General features: G+C 45.9%; 1 long non-coding RNA gene across 3 annotated transcripts in view; it reads right to left on the minus strand.

Moving 5' to 3' along the window:
- The window catches only part of LOC134359689 (uncharacterized), a 46,534-nt gene that overhangs the window by 13,771 nt on the left and 17,514 nt on the right, over positions 1-15,249 (minus strand). For all 3 annotated transcript variants that reach the window (XR_010021173.1, XR_010021171.1, XR_010021172.1), the window contains exon 2: positions 7,353-7,565. This is a non-coding gene — a long non-coding RNA (uncharacterized LOC134359689). The remainder of the gene's footprint in view (positions 1-7,352; positions 7,566-15,249) is intronic.

Raw genomic sequence — 15,249 nt, forward strand, 5'->3', positions numbered from 1 at the left:
AGGTTGTATACTGTATACGTTCTCTGATATTAAACGGAACCATCTGAGCTATAGTTTTCTGAAAGTGGCACGTCTAGTAGACAGAGTGGTGAAGAAGGCACTGGGCACACTGACCTTCATTGGCCGGGGCGCTGAGTACAGGGGTTGACACGTCACGTTATAACTGTAAGCACATTGGTGAGAAAGCCACGGCAACGTAGTGATAAGGAGTTTGTACGTCTTCCCCATGGAGCGTATGGGTCGTCCGGTTTCTCCCACAGTCCAAAGACCTACCCAGTAGGGAAATTGGTCATTGTAAATTGTCCCATGATTAGGTTCAGGTTAAACCAGGGTTGCTTGGTGGTGTGGTCCTATTCTATGCTGTATGTTTAAATAAAGTAAATAAATACCCTTGGAATATTTGTACAGAAGTGTGTGATGAAGCTGGAAAGGGTGCAGAGACGATTCATGTGAACGCTACCGAGAATGGAAGAGCTCAGGACACTGGATAAGCCGGGACTGTTTTCCTGCACTGAAGGAGAATGAGGGGTGACCTTAAGTGCTACAAAAGATCGTGGGCCATGGATAAGATGGGTCGCCACCGGCCTTTTCCCAAATAGGTTTAAGAAGAGAGGGGAAATATTTAAATGGGACTTGAGCAGCAGGTGTATCATACAGAGAGTGTCAGGTATATGGAATGAGCTGTCAGAGGAGGTGGGAAGGATAGCAACATTTAAAAGATGTTTAGACAGGTCAGTGACTGCCCAGTCCATGTGTTCCGGGGTCACTGCCTGATCTGTACGTGCTGGGGTCATTGATTCAAGTGTCCATGGACCAATACACAAGGGACCACACCATCTCTGTGCTCGCATTCTTGGGACCAGCTTTGAAACATGGATGTTTCCCCAGCAGTGGGTGGGCATATCCTCAGCTGGACACAGCCTGGGCTCTCTGTTCCTAGTCATGGTTTTCTGCCATCTACAGTTTGTCGAACATGCGTGCTGTGTCCGCGCATGGATACCTGACCATTAGCCACTTGGTACTTACGCCTCTAGGAAGCATAGCCCTCACACTCATCAAGCACCCTACAACCGTCACCAACTCCCTCTTCAATCCCACCCTTGATTCTCCCCACCCCCCCCAATTCCCCAAGGGTCAGCCAGTCAGTAATCCTGGTGCCCAGTGCTCACTGTTGCTGTCCTCTCCTCCTTTTCCCAACCTCTCCCATCTCTCTGAACGGATTCGAGTCATTGTTCCAAAGGTGCTTTCACTGGCTTTGTTTCTCTCAGTCTCACACTACCAACCTTTCTCCCCAGCCTCAACATCATTTCAAATACTGGATGGGAGAATAGACTAGCTCATGGTGGAGTGGCGGGGCAGACTCGATGGGCCAAATGGCCTACTTCTGCTCCTTTGTCTTGTGATACCTCCCTGGAAACTGCCTCCCCGTCTCCACCTTTAATGACCAACTTCAACTCCTCCAGCAACCACTCAATCTCACTTTTGTCCTCACTTGCAGGAGATAAATGCTTATTTCTTGCTACCTCATTCACATAGGTATCAGCACATAAGTTTATACTTCCAAGTAAACTTACTATTGGAGCACACATATGTTACCTGAGGTTCATTTCTTCGCAGGCACTCTCAATAAATTCAAAACAGAATAATAACCAAATGAAAGACTGCACCAAACTGTGTGCAAAAGACAACGAACTGGACAAATACAAAAAGAAAAAAAATAAGAATAATAAATAAATAAGCCATAAATAGTGAGAACATGAGATGAAGAGTCCTTGAAAGTGAGTCTATAGGTTGTGGGAACATTCCAATGTTGGTTCAAAGCCTGGTGGTTAAGAGTGCACCATTACCCATTATAGTCATCCCTAGTTGACTTTTCTGTTGTCATAACCATAAAGCAGGTCCTACGGTCTACAGAACCCAGACCGCCCACAGGCACCTAGTTACCCCAGTCGTGGGAAACTAAGTGTTTCTGAGGAATCCGCACATGCTTGGAACTCCTCCAGAAGTTGAAGATTTACCAACAAAGTGCTTTTCACCAAAGCTGGCAGCTGTTCCAGCAGAGACCAGGACTGACAAAGGTCCTGAAACATTTCATCAGGATCAGACCCGACCAGGGTTCAGTACGCCAGCACTGCCTCAGAGTGCCAGAGCGACTTGTGGGGGCCCTGAGGAATGAGATCGGACCATGCTGGATCTGGGAGTCATCGAGCCTTCAAATAGTGAGTGGACCAGTCCGCTCATTACCATCTCCAAGAGGGAGAGCACCCTGAGGGTGCGCATTGATTTCCATAAGTTGAGTGCCATTTCATTTTTTTTGTTACTTATTCTATGCCCTATATTGATGGCCAACTAGAAAGGATTGGACAGGCAAACTATATTACTACACTGGACCTTAGTAAAGGCTACTCACTGCCTTGTACACAGCTCTGGGTCTGTTTCAATTCACTGTGATGCCCTATGGTGTGCACCAGCAACGTTCCAGCAGCTGATGGACAAAGGCTGTGGGAACTGTAGTGTGGCCTGCCTAGATGACATGGTTGTCTACAGCCAGATATGGTCAGAGCATCTGGACCATCCGGGCAGGGTCCTGAAAAATATTCATGCTGTTGGTCTCACCCTCAATCTACAAATATGTGAGTGGGCAAAAAAGGAAACCAGATACCTTGGCCACCGGTTGGGATATGGAGAGGTTCAACCACAGATGGACAAGGTGGAAGTGATCTGCAACAGTCCTCGACCTTACACCAAGAAGGAAGTGAAGTCCTTCCTGGTAGGCACTGGAGCAATGCTGGCACAAGGACAACATGGAGAAGAGTGGAAACCAGGTATTCCACCATTGAAAAGAGCGTCTGGACAAAAAATAAATAATAGGGTTGGTGTCATGGGGGATTTCAACTTCCCTATTTCATATAATTCCCTATTCCCTATTATATACGTGTGTGGGCACGTGGCCAAGTGGTTAAGGCGTTGGTCTAGTGACCTGAAGGTCGTGAGATCGAGCTCCAGCCAAGGCAGCGTGTTGTGTCCTTGAGAAAGGCACTTAACCACATAGTGCTCTGCGACGACACTGGTGCCAAGCTGTATTGGCTCTTGCCCTTCCCTTGGACAACATCGGTGTCATGGAGAGGGGCGACTTGCAGCATGGGCAACTGCCGGTCTTCCATACAACCTTGCCCAGGCCTGCATCCTGGAGAGTGAAGACTTTCCAGGTGCAGATCCACGGTCTCGCAAGACTAACGGATGCCTTTATTACATATAAACTGGAACCATCTCAGTGTAAGGGGTTTAGGTGGGGCGGAATTTATTAAGTGTATCCGGGAAGGTTTCTTAAATCGATATGTGGACAGTCTAATGAGAGGAGGGGCTGTACTGGACCTGGTGTTGGGTGATGAATCTGGCCAGGTGACTGACCTTTCAGTGGGTGAACAGTTAGGGAACAGTGACCACAACTCTTTAACTTTCAGGATAGCTATAAATAAGTATGGTCTTTGTGGAAGAGTTTTAAATTGGAGTAGGGCAAATTGTGAGGGCATTAGGCAGGAACTAAGAAGAGTTAATTGGGAAAACCTTGTCTCTGGCAACTCCACATCAGACATGTGGAGGGTGTTGAAAGATCAATTGTTTCACATCAGTTGTAGGGATCAAAGAGTACAGGAAAATTATGTTCCTGCTGGAAGGAAGAATGGGAATGGAATGGTAAGAGAACCTTGGATGTCCAGAGAGGTGATGAATTTAGTCGAGAAAAAAAAGGAAATGTAAAGCTTCGGAAGTCAGGATCAAACAAAGCACATGAGGAGTACAAAGAGGACAGGAAAGAACTAAAGAAGGGAACTAGGAAAGCCGGGAAAAGTCCTTGGCAAGTAGGGTTAAGGTGAATTGCAAGGAATTCTAAACATAAATCGAGAGTAAGAGGATAAATAGAGAGAGGGTGGAACCACTCAAGGATAAAGGGTGGGGGGGGGGAAGCATTTGCTTCAATGCAGAAAATATGAGTGAGGTCTTAAAGAGTACTTTACTTCAGTATTTACCAAAGAAAAGGATATGAAGGACCAGGATATCAGTGCTGAGTGTATAAATATGTTAAGGCATTTAGGGGTCATGAGTATTAAGGGGGATAAGTCCCCAGGTTATTGAAGAAGGCAAGAGGTGAGATTGCTAAGCTTTTGACCAGTATCTTTGTGTCCTCCTGAGCCACGGGCGATGTCCCGGAAGGCAGGTGAGTGGTTAATGTTGTACCTCTACTGAAGAGAACAGGGGAAAATCCTGGGCACTATAGACTGGTGAGTTTCACATCAGTTGTAGAGAAATTGCTGGAGAAAATTCTTAGGGATGGGATATATGAATAATTGGCCTAATTAGGGAGAGCCAGTATGGCTTTGTGTGTGGCAGCTTGTGCCTTACCAACTTGATTGAGTTTTTTGACAAGCTGACAAGGGAGATTGAAGAGGGTAGGGTAGTGGATGTTGTCTACATGGATTTTAGTAAGCCATTTGGCAAAGTTCCTCAGGGGAGGCTAATCCAGAAGATTGAGATTCATGGAGTCCATGGAAAATTGGTTATTTGGATTCAGGACTAGCTTGACCATAGAAGACAGAGGGTTGTGGTTGAAGGGACTTCTTCGAGCTGGAGGTCTGTAATTAGTGGTGTTCTGCAGGGATCTGTGCTGGGTCCTCTGGTGTTTGTCATGCATATAAATGACCTGGATGAAAATGTAGATGAGTGGATTAGTAAATTTACAGATGACACCAAGATTAGTGAAGGTGTGGATAGTGTAGAAGACTGGCAAAGAACATATCATGTGCAGAAATGGGCAGAGAAATTGCAGATGGAGTTTAACCAAGAAAAATGTGAGGTGCTTCACCTTGGTTGGGCAAATGCAAGGAGACAGTACACTATTAATGGCAAGATCCTTAACAGTGTTGCTGAGCAGAGAGATCCTGGGATCCAAGATCATAGCTTCTTGAAACTGGCTACACAGGTCGATAAGGTGGTTAAGAAGGCTTATGGAATGCTTGAATTTATTAGTTGAGGCACTAAGTTCAAAAGTCAAGAGGTTATGTTGCAACTTTATAAAACTCTGGTTAGGCCACATCTGGAGTATTGCTTACAGTTCTGGTTGCCCTGCTATAGGAAGGGTATTGAGGCTTTGGAAAGAGTGCAGAAGAGGTTTACCAGGATGCTGCCTGGTTCAGAGGGCATGAGCTATCACGAGAGGCTAGGTAAACTTGGGTTCTTTTCTCTGGAGGCTGAGGGGAGATCTGATAGAGGTTTACAAGATTATGAGAGGCACAGATAGACAGGGAGTATCTGTTTCCCAGTGTTAATACCAGAGGGCATGCATTGAAGGTGAGAGGGAGTAGGTTCAAAGGGGCTGTGAGGGGTAAGTTTTTTACTCAGAGAGTGGTGGATGTCTGGAATGCGCTGCCTGGTGTGGTGGTAGAGGTAAATACATTAGAGGCTTTTGAGAGATGTTTGGATAGGCACATGATGTAAGGGAGATGGAGGGATATGGTCATTGTGTGGGTAAGAGGGATTAGTGTTTGGGTGTTTTCGATTAGATTTTTAGCTGGTTCAGCACAACATCATGGGTCGAATGGCCTGTTCCTATGCACTATGTTCTATATTCACTGTGGGCCCTTGACAACCTCCGGTACTGCCCCTTTGGCAGGAAATTTGAACTTTACAGACCACAGAGTATTGACATGGATACAGACAAAGAACACCAGAGGGACACAGTGGTACCTGGAGCTCCAACCCTTCAAATTCTGTGTCCACCATGAAGCAGGGAAAGGAAATGTTACTGCAGGCTGACCGCCTTGGCTGGAGAACACCATCGCCGCAGGAGAGAAGGGTTTTAGTGTGACAGAGAGCGCTCGTTAACACACTCAGTACGCATGCACATTCACACACACACACACAAACACTGCCTTGTCACTCTGCACCGAGTCTGAGCACTTCAATGTCTTCCCCCCATTATATTTTAATAATGTGTCCTGAAGTGATTGGTCTTCTGGTGCCTCCTGCCTTACACAGTGGAGATTTCCATTTCTTTAGTAATGGGGATGTGTAAATGTGTATATGTTGTTTGTATATAGTATATAAGATAGATACTTCTGTTTATTTTGTAATATGATTGTAACTACATTGTGAGGTGCAACATCGTACTGTAATTCACATGTAGTCTTAAATTAGCTTTATGGGTAATTAAAAATGGTATCTTCTGGTGCCTAAAAAAGTGGGGGTCTCTCTCAGTAGGAGAAAGAGAGGGTGAGAGAGAGAGAGAGAGGGGGGTGGGGGTGTGGGGGGGGTGAGGGGGGGAGTGAGAGAGAGAGAGGGGGGGTGAGAGAGAGATATATATATGCTCGGAGTTCACACTGAATGAAGTATGGAGCTGTTATTGTGCTTTCAGGTAGATATCTTTCTGTAAATATTGGCAGTTTCCTTTTATCTATTTTCTCTATTTTTTGTTTAAAGTTTGATTATTTTGACACACTGAATAAACCCACTTGCACAAAAGTGCTAAGCAACTCCAGCCATCTTTTCTTTGGTCATAACCCACGTATCATATCAGAGAGAGGCAATTATATCTCAGTATCTTGAAGGCGATTATGTTTCTCCACATGATTAATTCTTCATAAATGAAGAAAGGTAACGTCCTTCAAAAGGCAACTTCAAACCTGCACCTCTCCCCTCACTTGGAAATGGGTAAAAACTGTCAGGTACTTTTCTGAGGGAGAGCCAACCAGTCCTAAAAGGAACTTCTTACCACTTCCCTTCCACAGATTATTGATGACTATTTGTGAATACAACTGTGTGCACATTTAAACATGCTCTTCCTTGCAATCAGTCCATTCAGTAAATTGCTTGTGTGGCCTTGAAGTGCATCCAGTACCTGACACTGTAGGTATTCTTAGTTCAATAGTTGCATTTAATATCAGAGAATATACAACCTGAGATTCTTACTCTCTGCAGACATCCTCGAAACAGAAGGGAAAAAACCCCAAAGAATGAATGACAAAAACACACAAGAACCCCAAAGGCCCCGCTCCCTCCCACACAAAAGCAGCTGTAAAAGCATCAACCTCCCCTCCCCCTCCCCCCACTCCCACTTGGGTAGCATTCCTGCCAGCCACCATGCCAGCAACAGCAAAGCCCCCAAAGAGAGACTGTGGTGTACAGTCCATCACAAACCGTGACACACTGTACTGTCAGAACTAGCAGGCAATTTAAACTAGATAAATAAATAACACCCATCTCTCACATTCAGTGATTGTGTGAGGTTTTGTTTGAAGAACAGACAAGTCAGTTCTGTTAACGTTGTTAAAGCAGCCTGTACTATGGCCACTACTCACTGTGGACACCAGATAGGCCGGGCTGGCTTCTTGGGCTTGGCCGCTTGCCTTTTGTATTCTATCCAGCCGCACACCAGCTCCTGGATGATCATCACATACAACAAGAAGATCAAAACGCCCGGCTCCATCCTGGGGTGGTGAGAATGGGTAGCATTTGACAGGGGAGGCATCGAGTGAGAGAGCGGTGCTGGAACCTGCGGTCAAACGGCTGAGCTGAATCACATTAGAGATGAAAAGAAAACAAGATCAATGCTCGTTAAACCTGCTGGAGATCAGAGCAACAGCTTTCACTGCCTCTCATGGAGCCTGGATCCACAGAAGTTCCTCACGAACAGAACTGGGAACAAAATATTCTATGCTGCCATAATTCTATTCACATTACCCAGCTTTAATAACAATAACTCACGGGCAAACTCATCTCAGCCTCCATCAAATCAAGCCAGTAATAAAGTACTGTATGTCTGTGTTTTGAAATATCTACATGATTGTGTCATTGGTTGCTGCCATGTGAAGGTTTGTGGGTGTGTACCATCTATAGGTGGGTGTGTACTGTGTGCGTGGGTGACTTTACCATGGGAGGGAGGGAGGGGTGTGTACTGTCAGTGTGGTGTGCACTGTGTGTGTGTGGGTGTGTGTACTGCATGTGGGTGTATGTACTGTGTGTGGGAGTGCGTACTGTGTGTGTGTGTGTGTGGGAGTGCATACTGTGTGTGCGTGTGTGGGAGTGTGTACTGTGTGTGTGTGTGTGAGTGTGTGTGTGTGTGTGTGTGTGTGTGTGGGAGTGTGTACTTTGTGTGTGTACTGTGTGTGGGAGTGTGTGCTGTGAGTGTGGTGTGCACTGTGTGTGTGTGGGTGTATGTACTGTGTGTGTGAGTGTGTACTGTGTGTGTGAGTGTGTGTGCGTGTGTGTGTGAGTGTGTACTGTGTGTGGGAGTGTGTACTGTGTGTGTGAGTGTGTATGTATGGGAGTGTGTACTGTGTGCGTGGGTGACTTTACCATGGGAGGGAGGGAGGGGTGTGTACTGTCAGTGTGGTGTGCACTGTGTGTGTGTGGGTGTGTGTACTGCATGTGGGTGTATGTACTGTGTGTGGGAGTGCGTACTGTGTGTGTGTGTGTGTGTGTGGGAGTGCATACTGTGTGTGCGTGTGTGGGAGTGTGTACTGTGTGTGTGTGTGTGAGTGTGTGTGTGAGTGTGTGTGTGTGTGTGTGTGTGTGTGTGTGTGGGAGTGTGTACTTTGTGTGTGTACTGTGTGTGGGAGTGTGTGCTGTGAGTGTGGTGTGCACTGTGTGTGTGTGGGTGTATGTACTGTGTGTGTGAGTGTGTACTGTGTGTGTGAGTGTGTGTGTGGGAGTGTGTACTGTGTGTGTGAGTGTGTATGTATGGGAGTGTGTACTGTGTGCGTGGGTGACTTTACCATGGGAGGGAGGGAGGGGTGTGTACTGTCAGTGTGGTGTGCACTGTGTGTGTGTGGGTGTGTGTACTGCATGTGGGTGTATGTACTGTGTGTGGGAGTGCGTACTGTGTGTGTGTGTGTGTGTGTGTGGGAGTGCATACTGTGTGTGCGTGTGTGGGAGTGTGTACTGTGTGTGTGTGTGTGAGTGTGTGTGAGTGTGTGTGTGTGTGTGTGTGTGTGTGTGCGTGTGTGTGTGTGTGGGAGTGTGTACTTTGTGTGTGTACTGTGTGTGGGAGTGTGTGCTGTGAGTGTGGTGTGCACTGTGTGTGTGTGGGTGTATGTACTGTGTGTGTGAGTGTGTACTGTGTGTGTGAGTGTGTGTGCGTGTGTGTGTGAGTGTGTACTGTGTGTGTGAGTGTGTGTGTGGGAGTGTGTACTGTGTGCATGGGTGACTTTACCACGGGAGGGAGGGAGGAGTGTGTACTGTGTGTGTGTGTGTGTGTGTGTGTGTGTGTGTGTGTGTGTGTGTACTGTGTGTGTGAGTGTGTGTGTATGGGAGTGTGTACTGTGTGCGTGGGTGACTTTACCACGGGAGGGAGGGAGGGGTGTGTACTGTGAGTGTGGTGTGCACTGTGTGTGTGTGGGTGTATGTACTGCATGTGGGTGTATGTACTGTGTGTGGGAGTGCGTACTGTGTGTGTGTGTGTGGGAGTGCATACTGTGTGTGCGTGTGTGGGAGTGTGTACTGCATGTGGGTGTATGTACTGTGTGTGGGAGTGTGTACTCTGTGTGTGTGTACTGCATGTGGGTGTATGTACTGTGTGTGGGAGTGCGTACTGTGTGTGTGTGTGGGAGTGCATACTGTGTGTGCGTGTGTGGGAGTGTGTACTGTGTGTGGGTGTATGTACTGTGTGTGGGAGTGTGTACTGTGTGTGTGTACTGTGTGTGTGTACTGTGTGTGGGAGTGTGTGCTGTGAGTGTGGTGTGCACTGTGTGTGTGTGGGTGTATGTACTGTGTGTGTGAGTGTGTGTGTATGGGAGTATGTACTGTGTGCGTGGGTGACTTTACCACGGGAGGGAGGGAGGAGTGTGTACTGTGAGCGTGGTGTGCACGGTGTGTGTGTGGGTGTATGTACTGTGTGTAGGAGTGTGTACGTATGGGAGTATGTACTGTGTGTGTGGTGTGCACGGTGTGTGGGGATGTGAACTGAGTATGGTACTGCGGCTGTACAGCTGCTGGAAGTCTTGTTTACTGAACAATTCCCGTGGTGAAAGTGAGCTGAAATGATGCTGGTGTTTCCATGGAAACTGATGCAGTTGTTCAGCATCCACACTGCCTCTGATCACCATTGACAGAACAAATAAAAGGCAAACCTTTGAACCGTGTACTCCCAGGTACAAACAAATCTGCCTCTGCCCGAGACACTGAAATCATAGGGTCACAGAAACAGGCCCTTCAGCCCATCTAGTCTCTGCCAAACTGCCTCGTCCCATTGACCTGCCTTCCATACCCCTCCCATCCGTGTACCTATCCAAATTACAGCTCTTTGCCTCTTCATTTCTGCACCCCGCTGTCCTTCTGACTCCTCTTTTGGGCTCCTACACCCAAACAAAACCCATCTGAAGGCGATTTCACCTGACAAGACAGCTCACTGCTCTCTCCACTCAACAGTGATTTCAACAGCTCCACGTTGTTCAAATGAAAGGGTACCAACCTCAGCACTGAATCAGTTCTTGACAGATATTCCCCCATTGGCAATATGCTTCCAGTGTCCTTTTTTATTTTGTATTCCTGGTATCTCACAACTCCAGCATTCCTTAGTCCTTCCTCTGACCATTTCCTTCCATCCACACCTCCCACAGTCAGCCCAGCACATGACTTCACCCCTCTCTCCACCAGACCAGGACCACTGCCGTTACTAATGACCCCATGAGCCTGCTGCCAGGCATTCCTTGGTGTTAGAAGATAGAACACAGAACATTATAGCACAGTACAGGCCCTTCGGCCCACAATGTTATGCTGACATTTAACCCACTCTAAAATCAATCTGATTTTACTCTCCTACAAAGCCCTCCATCTTTATATCATCCATGTGCCCATCTAAGAGCTTCTTAAATACCCCTAACATATATGCCTCTACTGCCCCCTCCCCCCCAGAAGGGTGCCCTCACACTCACCACTCTCTGTGTAAAAAACTTACCTCTAACATCCCCCCGTACTTACCCCCAATCACCTTAAAATTATGCCCATTGTATCAGCTATTTCCACTCTGGGAATATCCACTCAATCTATGTCTCCTATCATCTTGTCTGCCTCTATCAAGTCACCTGTCATCCAAAGAGGAAAAACCCTGGCTTGATAAAAGAGCTTTGACCAGCGACCAATCCGGACATCGGAAGTTTTGAGGGAAGCGGATTTCACTGCCCGAGTAGAAAAGGCAGCAGCAGGTCACTACAGTGAGAAAGAGCTTTGACCGTTGGCTGATTGGTGTTAAGGATTGATTAGCAAGAGCAAATTAAAGGAAGGCAGGGGCAAGTGCAGTGGCCATCGTCTCAGTGGACAGTTCAGAGTGGTGATCTTGAGGCTTTAGCTCTTCGAGGCCCCGGTGTCCCTGACGACAACTGTGAGAAGTACATCCAGCTGTAGCTACTAACAATCCACGTTAAGGGGCTGGAGCTGGAACCGGATGACCTCTGGATCATTCGGGAGGCTGAGTGGGTGATAGATAGGACATATAGAGAGGTAGTTACACCCAAGGTGCAGGGCACAGGAAACTGGGTGACAGTCGGGAAGGGGAAAGGGGTTAAGGAATATACCCCTGTAGTCAACCCCCTCAACAACAGGTATATCACTTTGGATACTGTCAGGAGGGTTGACCTAACAGAGGAAAGTCACAGTGGTCTGGTCTCTGGCACCAAGTCTGGCTCTGTGACTCAGAAGGGAAGTGGGGAAGAAGAGGCACGCTGTGGTGATAGAGGATTTGTTAGTTAGGGGAACGTACAGGAGGTTCTGTGTATGAGAATGAGATTCCCAGATGGTATGTCAACTCCCAGGTGCCAGGGTCCAGAATATCTCAGTTCGAGTCCCCAGCATTCTTAAGTGGGAGGGGGAACAGCCAGAAGTCGTGGTCCATGTAGGTACCAATGACAGGGGTGGGACAACTGACGAGGTTCTGCATAGGAAGTTCAGGGAATTGGGTGCCAAGTTGAAGGGCAGGACCTCCAAGGTTATGATCTCAGGATGGCTACTCATGCCATATGTTAGTGAAGCTAGAATTAGGAAGATTATACAGTTTAACACATGGCTAAGGAGTTGGTGTAAGAGGGAGGGTATAAGATTTTTGGATCTTTGGACTCTCTTCCAGGGAATATGGGATGTTTACAGAAGGGACCATCTGCACCTGAACTGTTGGGGGACTAATATTCTAACGGGAAGCTTTGTTAATGCTGCACAGTGGGGTTTAAACTAGAGTTGCAGGGGGATGGGAACCACAGTGCTAGAACAGTTAGTGGAGAGGTTGTGGAGGCAGATGTTGGTGAGACTTCAGTCAAAGTTAGGAATCAAAAGGTTATTCCGTATACTGCGCATATTTAAATATAACACCTCCAGTCCTTTATTCACCCTTTCTGATTTTGTCCTTTTACATTGGAACTCATCCCGTTGATTGTAATTTTTCCCCATCAACAGCCTCTCCTTATTACACATTGCCCCTGTTTGTAAATCAGCTACCTCATCTTCAGCACTGTCATCTGCCCTTCCTGCGATACGTTTTGCATTGAAATATATGCAATTCAGGACTCAGGCTGTTGACAGGGAAAAATTACAATCGACGGGATGAGTTCCAATGTAAAAGGACAAAACCAAAAAGGGTGAATAAAGGACTGAAGGAGTTATATTTAGATGTGCGCAGTATACGGAATAAGGTAGATAAACTTGTAGCACAGTGGCAGCTTGGCATATATGATGTTGTAGGCAACACGGAATTATGGCTGAAAGAAGATTATAGCTGGGAGCTTAATGTCCAAGGTTACACATGTTATGAAAGGACAGGCAGGAAGACAGAGAGAGGGCATTGCTCTGTGGCACAGAAATGAAATAAAGTCATTAGAAAGAGGTGACATAGGGTTGGAAGGTGTTTAATCATTGTGGATAGAGCTAAAATAAAGGGACCATGATAGCAGTTGTATATAGACCACCAAATAGTAGTAAGGATGTGATCTACAAATTACAATAGGAGATGGAAAATGCACGCCAAAAGGGCAATGTTACAACAGTCATGGGGGGATTTCAATATGCTGGTAGATTGAGAAAATCAGGTTGGTGCTGGATTACAGGAGGGGGAATTTCTAAAGTGTCTACATGATAGCTTTTTAGAGTAGCTCGTGGTTGAGCCCACTAGGGGATCAGCTCTTCAGGATTGGGTGTTGTGCAATAAGCCGGATTTGATTCCAGAGCTTAAGGTAAAAGAACCCTTAAAGGCAAGTGATCATAATATGACTAAATTCACCCTGAAATTTGAGAAGGAGAAGCTAAAGTCAGATATATCTGTATTGCAGGGGAGTAAAGGGAACCACAGAGGCATGAGAGAGGAACTGGCCAGAATTGATTGGAAAAAAACACTGGCAGGGATGAAATCATAGCAGCGATTGCTGGAAGTTCTAAAAGCAATTCAAAAGGCACAGGATATATACATCCTAAAGAGGAAGAAGTATTCTAAAGGAAAGGTAACACAACCGTGACTGATAAGAGAAGTCAAACCCATCATAAAAGCCATAAGAGGGCATATAATACAGCAAAAATTAGTGGGAAGTTAGAGGTTTGGGTAGCTCTTCAAAACCAACCAAAGGCAACAAAAAAAGTCATTAAGGTAAAGATGGAATATGAAAGTAAGCCAGCCAATAATATAAAAGAGGATACCAAAAGTTTCTTCAGATACATAAAGTGTAAAAGAGAGGCAAAAGTGGACATCGATGGAAAATGATGCTGGAGAGGTAGTAATGGGGGACGAGGAAATGGCAGACTAACTGAATAAGTATTTTGCATCAGCCTTCATTGTGGAAGACACTAGCAGTATAGTAGAAGTTCCAGGTGTCAGGGATTATGGAGTGTGCAAAGTTACCATTACTAGAGAGAAGGTTCTTGTGAAACTGAAAGGTCTGAAGGTAGATAGGTTATCTGGACTAGATGGTGTACACTCCAAAGTTCTGAAAGAGGTGGCTGAAGAGATTGTGGAGGTATTAGTAATGACCTTTCAAGAATCACTTGATTCTGGAATGGTTCTGGGAGACTAGAAAATTGCAAATGTTACTTCACTCTTTACGAAGGGAGAGAGGCAGAAGAAAGGTAACTACGGTCTGACTTCAGTGGTTGAGAAGCTGTTGGAGTCAATTATTAAGAATGAGGTCTCAGGGTACCTGGAGGCACATGATAAAAGGGGGCATGGTTTCCTCAAGGGAAAATCTTGTGTGACAAATCTGTCGGAATTCTTTGAAGAAATAACAAGCAGGGTAGACAAAGGAGAAGGCCTTTGACAAGATGCCACACATGAGGCTTAACAAGCTACACACCCATGGTATTAATGGAAAGATACTAGCATGGATGAAGCAGTGGTTGATTGGCAGGAGGCAAAGAGTGAGAATAAAGTGAATCTTTTCTGGCTGGCTGCCGGTAATTAGTAGTGTTCCACAGGGGTGTGTGTTGGAACCAATTCTTTTTACGTCATATGTCAATGACTTGGATGATGGAATTGATGGGTTTGTTGCAAAGTTTGCAGATGATATGAAGATAGGTGGAGGGGCGGGTAGTTTTGAGGAAGTAGAGAGTCTACTGAAGGACTTTGATTGATTCGGAGAATGGGCAAAGAAGAGGCAGATGGAATATAATGTATGGTCATGCACTTTGGTAGAAGAAATGAAAGAGTTGACTAATTTCTAAATGGTGAGAAAATAACAGATTAAACTGAGGCAAGAAGCTACTTGTGCAGGATTCCCAAAAACTTGATTTGTAGGTTAAGTCTGTGGTGAGGAAGACAAAAGTGGTGTTCATTTCAAGAGGACTATGATATACAGCAAGTAATGTTGAGACTTAATGAAGCCACTGGTGAGGTCTCACCTGGAGTATTGTGAGCAGTTTTGGGCTCCTTATCTTAGAAAGGATGAATTGAAACTGGAGAGGGTTCAAAGGAGGTTCACGAAAATGATTCCAATATAGAATGGCTTGTCATATGAAGAGTGTTTGATGGCTCTGAGCCTGTACTCACTAGAATGAGGGGGGACCTCACTGAAACCTATTGAATGGAGAAAGGTCTTGATAGAGTGGATGTGGAGAGGATGTTTCCTATGGTGGGAGAGCCTCAGAATAGAGCAGAGTCCTTTTAGAATGGAAATGAGAAGGAAATTTTTTCAGCCAGAGAGTGGTGAATCTGTGGAATTCTTTGCCATAGGCAGCTGTGGAGGCAAAGTGTTTATGTATATTTAAGGCAGAGATTGGTAGATTCTTGAT

The sequence above is a fragment of the Mobula hypostoma genome, chromosome 21, assembly GCF_963921235.1.
Source record: "Mobula hypostoma chromosome 21, sMobHyp1.1, whole genome shotgun sequence".
Taxonomy (NCBI): domain Eukaryota; kingdom Metazoa; phylum Chordata; class Chondrichthyes; order Myliobatiformes; family Myliobatidae; genus Mobula; species Mobula hypostoma.